Source organism: Lolium perenne, chromosome 3 (genome assembly GCF_019359855.2).
Source record: "Lolium perenne isolate Kyuss_39 chromosome 3, Kyuss_2.0, whole genome shotgun sequence".
In the NCBI taxonomy this organism is placed as follows: Eukaryota; Viridiplantae; Streptophyta; class Magnoliopsida; order Poales; family Poaceae; genus Lolium; species Lolium perenne.
In genome coordinates this window covers 75,891,333-75,906,099 of record NC_067246.2, presented here as the reverse complement: position 1 = coordinate 75,906,099, position 14,767 = coordinate 75,891,333, and the positions used below count along the sequence as shown (strand labels likewise).

Below are 14,767 nucleotides of genomic sequence, written 5' to 3'. Positions count from 1 at the left end.
AACTCATGTCGGCGCTCAACATGGATTATCAAAGGATAGACTGTTGTGAAAATGGCTGTGTTCTCTTCTGGAAACAGTTTGCGGAGGACAAGTACTGTCCCATTTGTAAGGCCTCTAGGTATGAAGAGGTAACGGGAAAGGATGGTCAGGTGAGGCAGTCAAAGATCGCAAAGTCGATTCTTCGGTATCTCCCATTCATAAAAAGAATCCAGCGGCTTTACTTGACTGAGGAGACCGCCAAACAGATGACGTGGCACAAGATGGGGACTCGAATAAAGGACAATCAGGGGCGGACGAAGATGGGACATCCATCTGATGGCAATGCATGGAAGAACTTTGATAGAAAATACCCCCATATGGCAGCAGATGCTCGGAATGTCAGAATTGCGATAGCTACAGATGGCTTCAATCCATATGGTATGTCGAATTCCAATTACAGTTGTTGGCCCGTGTTTGTAATTCCGCTCAATCTCCCTCCCGGAGTCCTAATGACGAGGAAGACCATGTTTCGTCGCTGATCATTCCAGGCCCCATTACCCGGGGAAGAACTTGAGTGTCTACATGCAGCCGATTGTGGAAGATTTGAACCACTCTTGGCACCACGGGACGTTGACGTACGACCGAGCATCGAAGACAAACTTCTGCATGAAAGTTTGGTTGCGTATACCATGCATGACATGCCCGGTACGCCCTAACATGCGGATGGTGTACAGCTGGTAAATGGCCATGCCCAGGGTGCAGGCATCGACTTGAGTTCCGTTGGCTACAGTAGGGTCGCAAGTATGTTGCGGTTGACAGGAATCGGCAGTACCTCTAACGGAGGCATCCGTTCGTAGAAGACAAAAAGAACTTCAAGAAAGGCAAAGTTGTGCATGAAGTAACAGAGGTGCCAAAGTTCGATGGTATAGCTGTTGATGCCGAGCTACGTGCTCTCGTGCCAGCGGCATCGGAAGCTGGCCATCAATTTGAGGGATATGGTGTAACGCACAACTGGACTCACGAGGCAGCCTTAACGAAGCTCGAGTATTACAAGGACCTCGAACTTCCCCATAACATCGATGTGATGCACACCGTAAAGAATGTCGCGGAGTCCTTATTTCACACGTGCCTAAACATTCCCGGGAAGTCAAAGGATAATGTCAAGGCTAGAGTCGATGTTGAGAAGCTCGTGATAGGAAGAAATTACACATGCAACGTCCTACCGGCCGTCGAAAGAATTGGTTCAAGCCGCACGCCGCCTTCTGCCTTGATTCCATCCCAATGAAGGAGGCATTCCAGTGGGTAAATTCCGTGGTGATGTTCGGGGCTGGTTATTGTTCGAATAGTAGCACGGGCGTCAATATTTCGACGGGAAAAGTCACCGGGCTCAAGAGTCACGACTATCATATATGGATTGAGCGGCTGATGCCGGTGATGCTTCGAGGGTATCTCCCGAGAAAATATGGCGAGTGCTCGCGGAGTTGAGCCATTTCTTCCGCACGCTCTGTGCTAAGCAGATATGTCCTAAGGTTATTGAGAAGCTGCAAGTTCAAGTGCCGGAGTTGCTATGCAATTTGGAGATGATCTTTCCGCCAAAGCTTCTTTACTCCGATGGCACATCTCATTGTGCACCTCGCAAACGAGGCACTCTTGGGTGGCCCAAAGGTGCAGTTTCGGTGGCAGTTTTGTATTGAGAGAGAGTTCAAGTATATTCGGAAGATAATCGGAAACAAAGCCAAGATTGAAGCATGCATAGCTGAGGCAACGTGCCTTCGGGAGATGGCAGATGCCGCAACAACGTACTATCCTGATGAAGTTCCCACTCTGCATAACCCGGTCTCTCGTTACAATGTCGACGTGCCCATGAATGACCCCAAGCTTCAACTATTCCAATGTCCCGGTGGCAAGGCTGGTAAAGGACAAAAATATAGATTGGAGAGGGAAGAGAAGGATTGCATAATGCTCTATGTGCTTATGAACATGAAGGAAGTGGTGGGGGGGGACGACGACGATGGCGGTCACGATTTCATTAGGTAACATGGTGTAATGCTTATTGTATCTAGTTTCGATCACCTACACTCAACTCGGTCTAATGCTTACTGTATCCTTTCAGCGAATTCACGGATGAACAGTGGTGGCTTCCGCGCGATCCCACGGGCGCGGAGTTGGAGACTCTACTGAAAGAGGGTGCTCCCGAAGTAAAAATAAACTTTGTGTCTTGGTTCATGAAAAAAGTAATGTCTAAGCTGTCCCTCTTACCTACCAATATGTGACTTGTCCCTGTTATTCCACGTAACTAATGCACACAACAAATTTGAACCGTGCTTGTAGGGAGCTGATGCAAACGTTGAGATGACAGATGAGTTGAGATGTGTTTCTCAAGGTTGTAACCGTGACGTCATGAAGTATGAGAAGTATGACGTGAATGGGTTTCGATTCCATACAGAGACACACCAGAAGGGCCGGGCGAATCCAAAAACGATAAATACTGGTGTCTTCACTAAAGGATCCGATACCTTTGATTACTACGGGAGGTTAGAGAATGTATACGAGCTGACCTTCAACCGTACAAACAAACAACTCAATCTCGTTGTGTTCAAGTGTCATTGGTTCGACCCAAGAGGTGGACAAAGAATTACCAAGTCCATTGGGTTAGTTGAAGTTAAGCCTTCCACCACCTATACCGGAGCCGATGTCTATATTGTTGCTCACCAAGCCAAGCAAGTTTATTATTTGCCGTACCCATGCCAGAAAGCGGCCCTCAACGGCTGGGAAGTCGTGTTCCGTATCGCCACATGGTAACCTACCGATTCCCTCCGAGGACGATTACAACAACATTGACCCCGTAACATACGAGGGAATTTTCTATCAAGAGGAAGAGGACTTCGGGCACTTTGAGTTAGAATGTGTTCTTGAAGAGGACCTCAGGAACGATGCAGAAACTCGTGGTGAGTCAGTGGTGGATCTAAAGGACATAGATATGCTCGAGAAGTTACGAGTGGAAGATGATAGCGATGATGAGCCTCCACCCGTCTATCAAAATCCAACTTACTACTCAAAAGATAGTGATAGTGATAGTGGCAAGGAGAAACAAAATGAGATTGACGATGAGATTGATGACGGCTGGTGAGGGTCTTTTATGTGTTTATATTTCAACATGCTTCTTATTTGTTTAGTATCTTTATGCTTACTATTTATATTTTTTTCAACATGCTTCTTTATTGTTTAGTATCTTTATGCTTAGTATTTATATATTCTTGAACATGCTTCTTAATTGTTTAGTGTCTTTATGCTTACTATTTATATATTTTTCAACATGCTTCTTAATTGTTTTCTCTTTCTCAATGCAGGTGATTGAACAATATGAGCGGCGGCAAGGAGGACTCGTCGAGCTTGCTTAAGAAGATGCAACAACGCAAGAACAATGTTAGAAGGAGTGAGAGGGAACCGCGTCGCAATCCGCGTTACGAGGACTTTGCGGTAGGAGGAGGAGGACGAGGACGAGGACGAGGACGGGGACGAGGTGGAGGTGGAGGTGGAGGTGGAGGTGGAGGTGGAGGTGGAGGTGGCTGGGGAGGACCGGACTTTGAGCCACCACCCTCGGCTTCAGGCGACGTTGCTTCCGGGTTCTTTTTGGAGGGGACGTCTAGAGAGGAGGCGGAGACGGAGTCTAGAGCCGAGGAGGACTCTAGCCGCGGGTTTGAGACTCCGGAGGAGGATGGGCGGCCGAAGGCACTGAAGATTCGTGGGGAAGCGAGAGTCCCCGACGAGAGGAAGGAGCCTAAGACCCATGAGGCGAAGACCCTTATTATTCCTGCTGGCACTGAGTAAGTGTACTAATTTGGCAATTTCGATTTTCAAGTACTAATGTTTGATTTTCATGTGCTAATGTTTGATTTTCATGTGCAGCAATTGGATATTTCCTCCGGGGTCAAGGGGCGCCTGCCTAGCAGCATGATTGGAGCTTTGCTTAGGAAGTTCTGGCCGGGCAAGTACTATCCCCTCGGCACTGTCCCAGCTGGCGAGATGAAGCTAGCCACTACTTGGACGGACTACGAGAGTGCCCCTGGCGTAGGCTTCCCGACGGCTGCTGAGGCCGTGATGAGAAAGTTTTGGGTAAGACATATTTTCTCGAGCTTCATTCATATTTGATGACCCCAATGTTCTAACTCATGAATCTCACAATTGTTTTTTGCATGATTGAAGTGTTTTTATCGTGTGGCGCCCGAGGTTGAGGAGGCGGCCGCGAACAGGACTTTGCGGGCGACTTGTGAGAGGTTGACACCGCAGTGTGGTACAACCAAAGGATCACGTCCGCGGGTCACTTCGGGCAGAGAGAGGCGAGAGGGTCCATAAGCCGGACATTGTCGGTAAGAATGCTAAGGCCGAGTACGAGATGACGGTGGAGGACTACATGTCGGTGAGTAAAATGTCAATGAGATTCTACATTGCTACTAAGTTGCGATTGCATTAGATTGAGTTGAGTATTGCATTTTCAGGTTATCCCCGATTGGGCCGAGCCGCATGCCGAGGCATGGGAGGAGATGGTTAGGACGAGGTGGCTCAAGATGGACGAGGACTTTGCAGCCGTGGCGAGGCGGAACGCGGAGAACCGAGGCGACGGTGGCACACACTGTGGGGGAAACCTCAGCTACGAGCGCTACAAGGGGAAGACGGTATGTATACATTTTATTTTCCTTCAGGTTCAAAGTTGGTACTCACAACATTTCCTTTCGCGATGCAGAGGGCCGCGTTAGGACCCGAGGAGGAGATGTCTGACCTCGAGATATACAACAAGATGCGGCTTAAGAAGCCCGATCTCTCGCAGCCTCAGCCCTCGCTCCCTGAGTACTTCGGCACCTACGCCGAGGACGTCGAGAACTACTGCGAGATGGTGAGGCATCGTCACCCGGAGGTGGATGACCCCATGAGCGCGGAGGTCGACGAGGAGTCGTTGGTCCTGTCGTCCGGAGGGTTGCCGCATGGCCGTCTCGCCATGCCGAACAAGGCCGTCAAGCATACCCTCACCACGACCTTCACGCGTCTCAAGGCGGGACTCACCAAGGACAGCCCCCCTCTCCCGCCTCGTCGCCGGTCTCGGCAACAACCCGCATACGACGTAAGTTTCCCTCATTTCCATCCTCTTTCCGACTTTCGTTCATACATTGCTAAGTGCTAACGAGACATGAATTTGTGAAATTGTAGCCTGACTTCGAGGCGGCCTACGTGGTCGCTCATCAAGAATATCAGGTGGCCTTCAACCAGCACCAGCAGCACTTCATGGAGTACATGGCATATATACATGTAAGTTCCAACCTTTGTTTCCGCAAATGATGACAAGTCCCACTTTCCCCTAGTTTGATGCTTCATTTCTTCAAAGACTGACATGTAAACTATCTTGCAGGCGTCGATGGTGGCCAATCAAACTGGACAGACAGCGGATTTAGGGCCGATGCCTCCCTTTCCGGGGCCGGCGCCAAACATGCCATCGAAGGAAAATTTCGCTGCGGAGTACTATGGGAGAACAACGGTAAGTTCTTCGCCAAACCGAATACTACGGCTTTCCTTTGCCTCGCAAATTGCTAACATCTCGGGAACATGTGTGTAGGGAACGGATGTTCCGGAAACCAGGGTGGTGGGAGGGAGATCACACCGGTTCATCATGGTGGTCCTTCTCCCGGTGCTACACCCGGTACTTCTCCCGGTCCTTCTCCCGGTGGTTCTTCCGCAGCTTCTACCGGAAGGAATCGGCCCGGGCCGGTGTCTAGCGGCGACGAGCTCCTCTAGTTGTCGCATTGTATCTCTTATCGACACTATGGCACCATGTATGCACACTAGGGCACCACCATGTATGCACATTATGGCACTATGTATCCACTATGACACTATGTATGCACTTCATGTTATGTGTATTTGCACTTCATGCGAAGTTCCTGTGAATTTTATGTGCTTTTATTATCTGCCAAATCTGGAAAACAGCAAAAACCAAAAAAAATGACCAAATGGTCCAAGCTACGCCGACGGCTTCCTCGGGGTAGCGTCGACATGGACCAAATGGTCTCATGTACGCCGACGGCTTCCCCCTCGGGGTAGCGTGCGCCAGCGCTCGCCAGGGCCTGCCGCGTGGCAGAGTACGCCGACGGCCTCACGCTCGGCGTAGCGTGCGCCAGCGCTCGCCAGGGCCTGCCGCGTGGCAGCGTACGCCGACGGCCTCACGCTCGGCGTAGCGTGCGCCAGCGCTCGCCAGGGCCTGCCGCGTGGCAGCGTACGCCGACGGCCTCACTCTCGGCGTAGCGCGCGCCACGGCTCGCCAGAGCCCGCCGCGTGGCAGCGTACGCCGACGGCCGCACCCTCGGCGTAGCGGTAACGACCGTCAGGTCGACGTCGTACCGTTAGCTTGCTACGCCGAGGGCTAGTACGCCGACGGGTGGTCGTCGCCCTCGGCCTTCGCCTTCTACGCCGACGGTCTCCTCTACGCCGACGGCCAGCTGGGCTGTCCCGAGGCTGACCTTGCCCGAGGAGCTATGCCGAGGGTCCCCGTCGGCGTACCATACGCCGAGGGCGAGGCGGTGGTACGCCGAGGGCCGCCGGCCGTCGGCACCTCGATGGATTCCTGTAGTTGCATCTGCACATGGATGTTTTGCATTTAATATTACCAGGGTGCTTGAATTTCTCCCCCGGTGGTGGTTGCGTCACCAACATCGTAATCGAGCAAATTTTGTTCCATGTGGCAAATCTATGTGTGATACGCTTAGATCCTCAATGAGTGTGAAGAAGAAAATGTCCATACCTTTGTACTAGTCTTTGTAGTGGAACTGACTAAATTGTCTAATCAGCAAGTGAAAAATGAAGCAAGACGAAGAGATATAAGAGTCACTGGCTAAGACGGAGTTGTTGAACTTGAAAGCTTCAATATACACCTTAAAAAAGAGCTTCGGTGCTTAGAAGGCATATGAGGTCTGGTGTTATTTTGAAAACAACGGGGAAATCTATTTGAGAAGCTACCCAGTACCCGGGTTTGCGTCCAGAGACATGATTACTATTTCTTGCAAACCATTGAGACTAGTTAGGAACCTGTTACCATTTTTCAACCCATACTGGAGGACATTTTCCCTTCATATTTTTGTCTCAGAGGCACATGATTACCAATATGTACCTAGAAATCAAAGTTGAAAAATAAGGAAGCAGTGAACTATGTTATGTCGGTATGTCATATAATGACTGGAATATACTTCTTAGGTTGTTCTTGGATATTTATCAAGCTTATCATCTAGTTGGTTTATTTTTGGCTTTACTGTCGCCGTACTTAACTAGTGCAATAAACTCATTTGATCATCTGAGTTCAAAACCCTCACGTTTCCTTCTATTTCTTACGGTGGGAGAGGGGAAGGCATGTGTTTTCCTTTTCACTCTTAAAGCTCTGCTGCCATGGATTTTTTTTCTATCATTTCCACATCTTTTTGGTAACTGCTTCTTTTCGCTTGTCTACTCAATCCATTGACAATTAGTCTATGGAAAACTGCAAAGATATCTTGCAGTCACGAGATGGCTTTTCTAGCTTCCTCAACTCCCAGGAGCCAACATAGGTCATTTTAGAATGATGGTTCTAAAACTTAGTACTTATTTGTGAACCGGAGGGAGTAGGGCAGATGCTGTTTCTTTTTGTTGTAGACTTGATTATTTGTGGAAAGCTGTGCACTTCTGTACTCTTATTACAGAAATGCACACTTATGATGAACGAGTACAGCCGCTGATTTAGTATTACAATGTTAAAAATTTGATTCAGACAGGTCACATTGAGTTGTCTCAGAACCATATGCCTACCAATATTTACCTAGAAATCAAAGTCGAATAACAAGGAACTAATGAATCATGTTGTCTTGTCTTTGACATGTCCTATCATGACTGGAATATACTTGATGACTGGAGAGTTATCAAGATCATCACACCTAGTCGGTTTATTCATTTCTTTTGTCCTATATTCTTTTCCTTGACTAAGGCAATATAACTCATTTGATCCACTGAATCTAGATGATTTTTCTCTTTGGATGGCTTTTAAGACACCAGGAGTTCAAACTTCAAAGAGGTAGTAGTTCGTTTGTATTCTGACTTTTATACGTGGTTTTGTCAATCTTAACAAAGGTTGCGTGTTCTTGAATTTTTTTTACTGACTGCAAAGAGCTTCCACGTATCCTTCTCTTAACATAGGGTGGGAGAGGGGAAGGCATGTGCACTCCTTTTCGCTTTTAAAGATGAATATTGTCCTAGATGAGTTTTTTCTTTTCCAAGTCTTTTGGATACACTACGGGAGAGCTGGAGTCTACCGACGGTCGCCAGCCGTCGGCACAACACGGTGCAGGCTGTGCCGACGGTGACCATCGGCGTAGCATCGTCGGCATAGTTCTGGTCGGGGACTGCCCAATCACCGTAAGCATAGTATTTCAAAATTTTCATTTTTTTTTTGAAAAATATTCAAATTATATTATTTAAATTATGTTTATTTATTTATTTTTACTTGTTAATCTTTCACAATCACATTTAGTATACCTAATCTTAGGTCAAATTGCACTTATAGTCAAACTTCCCAGTTGGTCACCCATCCTCACACTACTTCCGCCCCAGCACGCTTAACTTTTTGGTTCTCTTCGGATGAGCTTCCATGATAGAAATGACACCTTGTTGTTAATACTACCATATCAATCATATTAACCCTTTGACAGTGATGCCACACCTCTATATTTTAGAATTCTAAACAATTACTTAAATAAACAATAATGAATATAAATAAATAATAATAATATAGAATCTGAAAAACAATTAAATAATTTTATTTTTTGTCTTTTTTATTTAATATGGAATAATTAATATCAGTAAATGCAAATTTGGCAAATAATATGTCTAAATTGATCAGAAAAATGAGAGGAACACAAATATGACATCCATATCATATTTTGAACCAACAAAGTTAATTTACCCAAAAATCATGAGCATTAGATCAAATACCTCTAGTTTAAATCTGATTGACTTTATCGAAAATGAGGTGGGAAATGGCCTCGGCATGGCATAGTTTACCGAAATGAGGTCATATTTGGCACGTGTGTGGGCCCTAGGATGGGAAGCAATACCCCGGATGCGGATTTCTAATCTGACCCACGGGCGACCATCTTTTCATTTTTAGCGTGTCCAAAAGGTTTTTATTTGTGAAGCAGCTACACGGGGTGCATTTTACTATGACGTGAAACTCCCGTGCGATAATATTAGACCACCTACACACCACCTATCACATGACATGTGCACATGTTAGCTTTTTGAGAACCCATGCGGCTTCCGGCGGTGTCCTGCCGAATCCGCTGGAAACTGACCGGATTTGAACTAGGGGTCAACTATCCGTCGCTCCTGAAATTCCGGAAAAAGCTTTTTAGTTCTACGACGCATCATTATATGTGCTAATTTTTGTCCGTTTAGTTTGTTCGCGAATGGGTGCACTCGCACGCCAGGTATGGCGATACCGCATGTCCCGGGCCTGTTTTGGCCAGATGGCAATTTGAACAAAGTTAAAAAATCTCACGGAGCCGCGTGACGTCATTTTATATGTCATAGTAATATTTCGTTTGTCAAAACTGGGATATGACAATTATTTTGAAAAACCCTTCACGAAAAGGGCTATCACATCCGGAGTTCTATGGATTCCAGGGGAAATGAGGTGGGAAACGGCCTCGGCATGTCATAGTTTTCCGAAACGAGGTCATATTTGGCACGTGTGTGGGCCCTAGGATGGTAAGCAATACCTCGGACGCGGATTTCTAATCCGACCCACGAGCCGACCATCTTTTCATTTTTGGTGTGTGTGAAAGCCATGAAACCTCGAACATTATAGCTCATTTCTAAGAAGATTTGTTTATGTATTTGAAATATTCCATTTTTGATATTTTTCTATGATAGATCTTGTTTTTCTGCAAAATTTGATATATTATACTTATTTTTCTCAATTAGAATGATTTAGTTATGCTTTTTTGAAGACTGCCCGTGGAGAAATAGAAAAAAGCTATGCCGACGGTATAACTGTCGGCACAGGTCTGTAGTGAAAAAAAGGAAAAAAAATGTTGTGCCGACGGCCAGAACTGTGCCGACGGTGGCCGTCGGCACCTCCAGCCTGTACCGACGGCCAATTTAACGCCGACGGCCATCCTTGTCGCCGCACATCGAAGGCTCCTGTGCCGACGGTCCCGACATTTGGCCGTCGGCGTACGACAATTCTCCCGTAGTGATAGCTGCTTCTCTTCCCTTTGTCTATTCAAATCTAATGGCAACTAGTCGTCTATAGAGAACTGTAAGTCTATATATGGTGGTCAAGAGATGACTTGTCTCCCTTCCTCCTCAACACTCAGGAGCCAACATACTTAAACCATTGCAGAATTAATGCTGCTTCTAAAGCTTTATACGTACTCATTTGTGAACCCGGGGAAGTTAGGTCAGACACGCTGCTTCTTTATATTTATCCAAATATTTGGACTTGTATAGTTCTATAATTCTAATGTTATTGAACACACACTTACCGTGAACGAGTCACCCGGTGATTCAGTATTAGGATGTTAAAAAAATGTTTCAGGCAAGTGAGATTGAATTGTCCCACTACTTGCGGAGAGCAAATACGCCCGCTGATTCATTACTACGATGTTATTTTTTTTGCTGCTGTATACAAGTCACATTGAATTTTCACCTTATGTCCATATATGTTGATCTACAATCGCATGTTGATTGACAAAAGGGGTAGCTGTGACGAAATCATAAGGCAGGAATGAGTTGTAAACTGTGAGGACCCTGTCTGCCTAGCCTACTATTCTCGGTAAGCAGCAACCATGCATATATAAATTTCTTTGCCTATGTTGCCATGTTGGACTCCAGTTGCGTGGAAATGTGGGAGCCAACCGTGAATCTTCCTGGCTGCTGCCATGAGTCCATCAAAGTAAACTAGCTAGGATGCAGTACTACGATGGAGTTGATATTTCTACATCCATTCTCTGCATTGTAATATTGTTAGTTCTCTAATAATAGCCCAAACTTGTTTGTAGCCATGTAACAAAACTGGCACTGATGCGTTGTTTTCTCTTAGCACAGCGCTCATTTTGTATTAGAAGGAGAACGCCAAAAAGGCTTGCAAGGTTAAGTAGCCAAACCCAAAGGAAACAGAGATCTAAGCACTGATGCGATGTTATTATTGTTACTTTCCTTTCATGAAAGGTGATTAGCTTCTACTACCTGCAGCTAATCATTCTCTAGTATCTACACTCTCAGGCAAGTCAAGCCAGTTGACAATGACAGGTCAATTTTCCTATCCTGCATACGTAGCATGGAAGTATTGTGATGGAATAGTCTTGCTCAAGCCTACCTGTACCTCTGCACTTCCTAGAGAAGGTTAATTTTAGTGAGTATTTTCCGCATAGATGAGGCGTGCACTTCCTTTCTTCTCAAAGAACAGACAAAATGAAGGTACATAGTCATGCACTTACTCTGATGGTTCCGCTCTCCTTGTCAAAGTTGGCGCTTGCCGTCAGTTGTTGCTAAGACACTCTCACTGGTCAGTGTGAGGGAGGGGGATAGATCAGTTGCTGTGAAGACGCTGGACTAGGTTATTTTATGATCCATTTTGGTTTTGGCCCATCCTATGGATGGCCCGGGAAAAATTGGTTGACGCCGTCCAATCGACATCGCCCACAGCTATCAACGGCGCCACTAGGGCACCCGCTCTTGGATGCTACCCCGGCGGTGACGGGGACGGCTGTGGAAGTTGTGGTGTTCGCTATAGTTTTCCAAGATCTAGCGCAGCCGCACTCTGCAATGCGGTGATCCCATTCTCACTCCTCCTTTCAACCGGTCTAGAGGCCTCCGTCGCGCTCCATGCCCCGGCGGGCTTCGCCGCCATCAGGCTGTGTGGGTGTGCTCAAGGTACCTTCGCGAATCGCGACCTCGCTTTCGCTATGGTTCTGCTTGCGCGGGTGTGGATAGGGGCAACGTCTGACCCGTTTCAGGCCCCAACCATCCTTACTAAAGAAAATTTCCAAGTGGTCGGTGATTTTTGCGGTGGTATGGAAATCAGGCATCAGAATGCCAGAATCTAGATATGCATACATGCATATCGGCAGAACCATCACGATCTTTATCAATTCTATCCGTTTATTATCAGAAAAATGTTGACATCAACCTACTCTTTTAACTATACTTATTGAAATCAAACCGGATCAATTCTGGTGACAAAAAGGTCATGTTTGGCATGTGCTATTGTGCTGATAGTTAAATCTTCATGCTGTTTCAAACCTCCCCCTTGTCATGTTCCTTGCATAGTAGTAGCTACTCAACGCACCATTAGTCAATGTAGCGGCTATACGGATGTTATAATCTGTTCGACGTGTACAATTCTTAATGAAATATTAATTAGAAAGTCCATCTGTAGTACTGTTAAACACTTAGACTTGTAGCAGCCCACCTGCTTGCATGTGCAGATGGATGTGTTGCATTTAATAGTACCAGGGCGCTTGAATTTCTCCCGTGATGGTGGTTGCATCACCAACAGCGTAATCGAGCAAATTTTATTCCGCGTGGCAAAGCTATGTGTGATACGCTAAAATCCTCAATGAGTGGGAAGAAGAAAACGTCCCGACCTTTGTACTATTTTTCAACCCATATTGGAGGACATTTATTCATTTTTTTTTGTCTAAGAGGCACATGATTACCAATATGTACCTCGAAATCTGGGACATTTATTCATTTTTTTTTTGTCTAAGGGAAGCAGTGAACTATGTTATGTTGGTACGTCATATAATGACTGGAATATACTTCTTAGGTTGATCTGGGAAACTTATCACCTAGTTGGTTTATTCATTGCTTTACTTTTGCCATACTTAACTAGTGCAATAGAAGTCATTTGATCAACTGAGTTTCAAAAGCCTCATTTTTTCTTCTATTTCTTACGATGGGAGAGAGGAAGGCATGTGCTTTCCTTCTCACTCTTAAAGCTCTGCTACCCTGGATGTTTTTTCTATTATTTCAACGTCTTTTTGGTAACTGCTTCTTTTTCGCTTGTTTATTCAATCTATTGACAACTAGTCTATGGAAAACTCCAAAGATATCTTGCAGTCATGAGATGACTTTTCTAGCTTCCTCCTTAACTCGCAGGAGCCAACATAGGTCATATTGGAATGATGGTTCTAAAGTTTTGTACTTATTTGTGAACCGGAGGGAGTAGGCCTGCTTCTTCTTTTTATTGTAGACTTGATTATTTTTCGAAAGCTGTGCACTTGTGTACTCTTATTACATGAAAGCACACTTATGAAGGACGAGTTCAGCCAATGATTTAGTATTACGATGTTAAAAAATGTTTCAAACAGGTCACATTGAGTTGTCTCAGACCCATATGCCTACCAATACTTACCTAGAAATCAAAGTCGAATAACAATGAACTAATGAATCATGTTGTGTCAACATAGATGTCGTATCATGACTGGAATATACTTAGGCTGACCTGGAGAGTTAGATCATCACACCTAGTCGGGTTGTTCATTTCTTTTCTTCTATATTCTTCTTCCTTGACTAAGGCAATATAACTCGTTTGATCCACTGAATCTAGGTGATTTCGCTCTTTGGATGGCGGCTAAGACACCATTAGTTCAAACAGAGTAGTACTTGGTTTGTATTCTGACTTGTATACGTCGTTTTCTCAATCTTAACGAAATGACAAGCAACCATTGGTTTCTTGTTATTGAAAAAAATCTAATGACTGTGAAGAGCTTCCATGTATCCTTCTCTTAACTTAGGGTCGGAGAGGGAAAGGCATGTGCACTCCTTTTCGCTTTTAAAGATGTATATTGTCCTAGATGAGTTGTTTCTTTTCCAAGTCTTTTTGTTGTCTATTCAAATCTAATGGCACCTAGTCGTCTATAGAGAACCGTAAGTCTGTATGGTGGTCAAGAGAAAGAGAAGACTTGTCTCCCTTCCTTCTTAACAGTCAGGAGGCAACATACTTAGACGATTGCAGAATTAATGCTGCTCTAAAGCATTATACTCATTTGTGAACCAGAGGAAGTTAGGTCACACAACCTGCTTCTTTATATTTATCCAAATATTTGGACTTGTGTAGTTTTATAATTTTATTGTGATTGAACACAAACTTACGGTGAACGAGTCACCCGCTGATTCAGTATTACGATGATATTAAAAGAAAATGTTTCAGACAAGTGAGATTAAATTGTCCCACTTCTTGCGGAGAGCAAATACACCAGCTGATCCATTATTAAAATGTTATTTTTTCTGCTGCTGTAGACAATTCACATTGAATTTTCTCCTTATGTCCATATATGTTGATCTATAGCATGTTGACTGACAAAAGAGGTAGCTGTGACGAAATCATAAGGCATAGGGTGAGTTGTAAAACGTGAGGACCCTAGCTGTCCAGCCTACTATTCTCGGTAAGCAGCAACCATGCATATACATATAAATTTGTTTGTCTATGTTGCCATGTTGGACTCCAGTTGCGTGGAAATGTGGGAGCCAAAAGAGAATCTTCCCAGCTGCTGCCATGCATCCATGAATGAAAGTAAACTAGCTAGGGATGGTACTACTATCGACTTTATATTTTTTTTACATCCACTCTCTGCAATGTACTATAGTTAGTTCTCTAATAGGGTCTTGTTTGTACCCACGTAACAAAACTAGCACTGATGCGTTGTTTTCTCTTAACACAGCGCTCAATTTGTGTTAGAAGGATAACACAAAGAAGGCTTGCAAGGTAAAG

At 45.2% G+C, this 14,767-nt stretch overlaps 1 long non-coding RNA gene across 1 annotated transcript; it reads left to right on the top strand.

Annotated features, from left to right (window-relative positions):
• The first annotated feature begins 4,983 nt into the window (after positions 1 to 4,983).
• On the top strand, positions 4,984 to 5,558 carry LOC127338203 (uncharacterized). The gene is made up of 3 exons (XR_011754034.1): positions 4,984 to 5,098; positions 5,185 to 5,283; positions 5,384 to 5,558. It is a non-coding gene; the product is annotated as an uncharacterized lncRNA (long non-coding RNA).
• Positions 5,559 to 14,767: the final 9,209 nt, after the last annotated feature.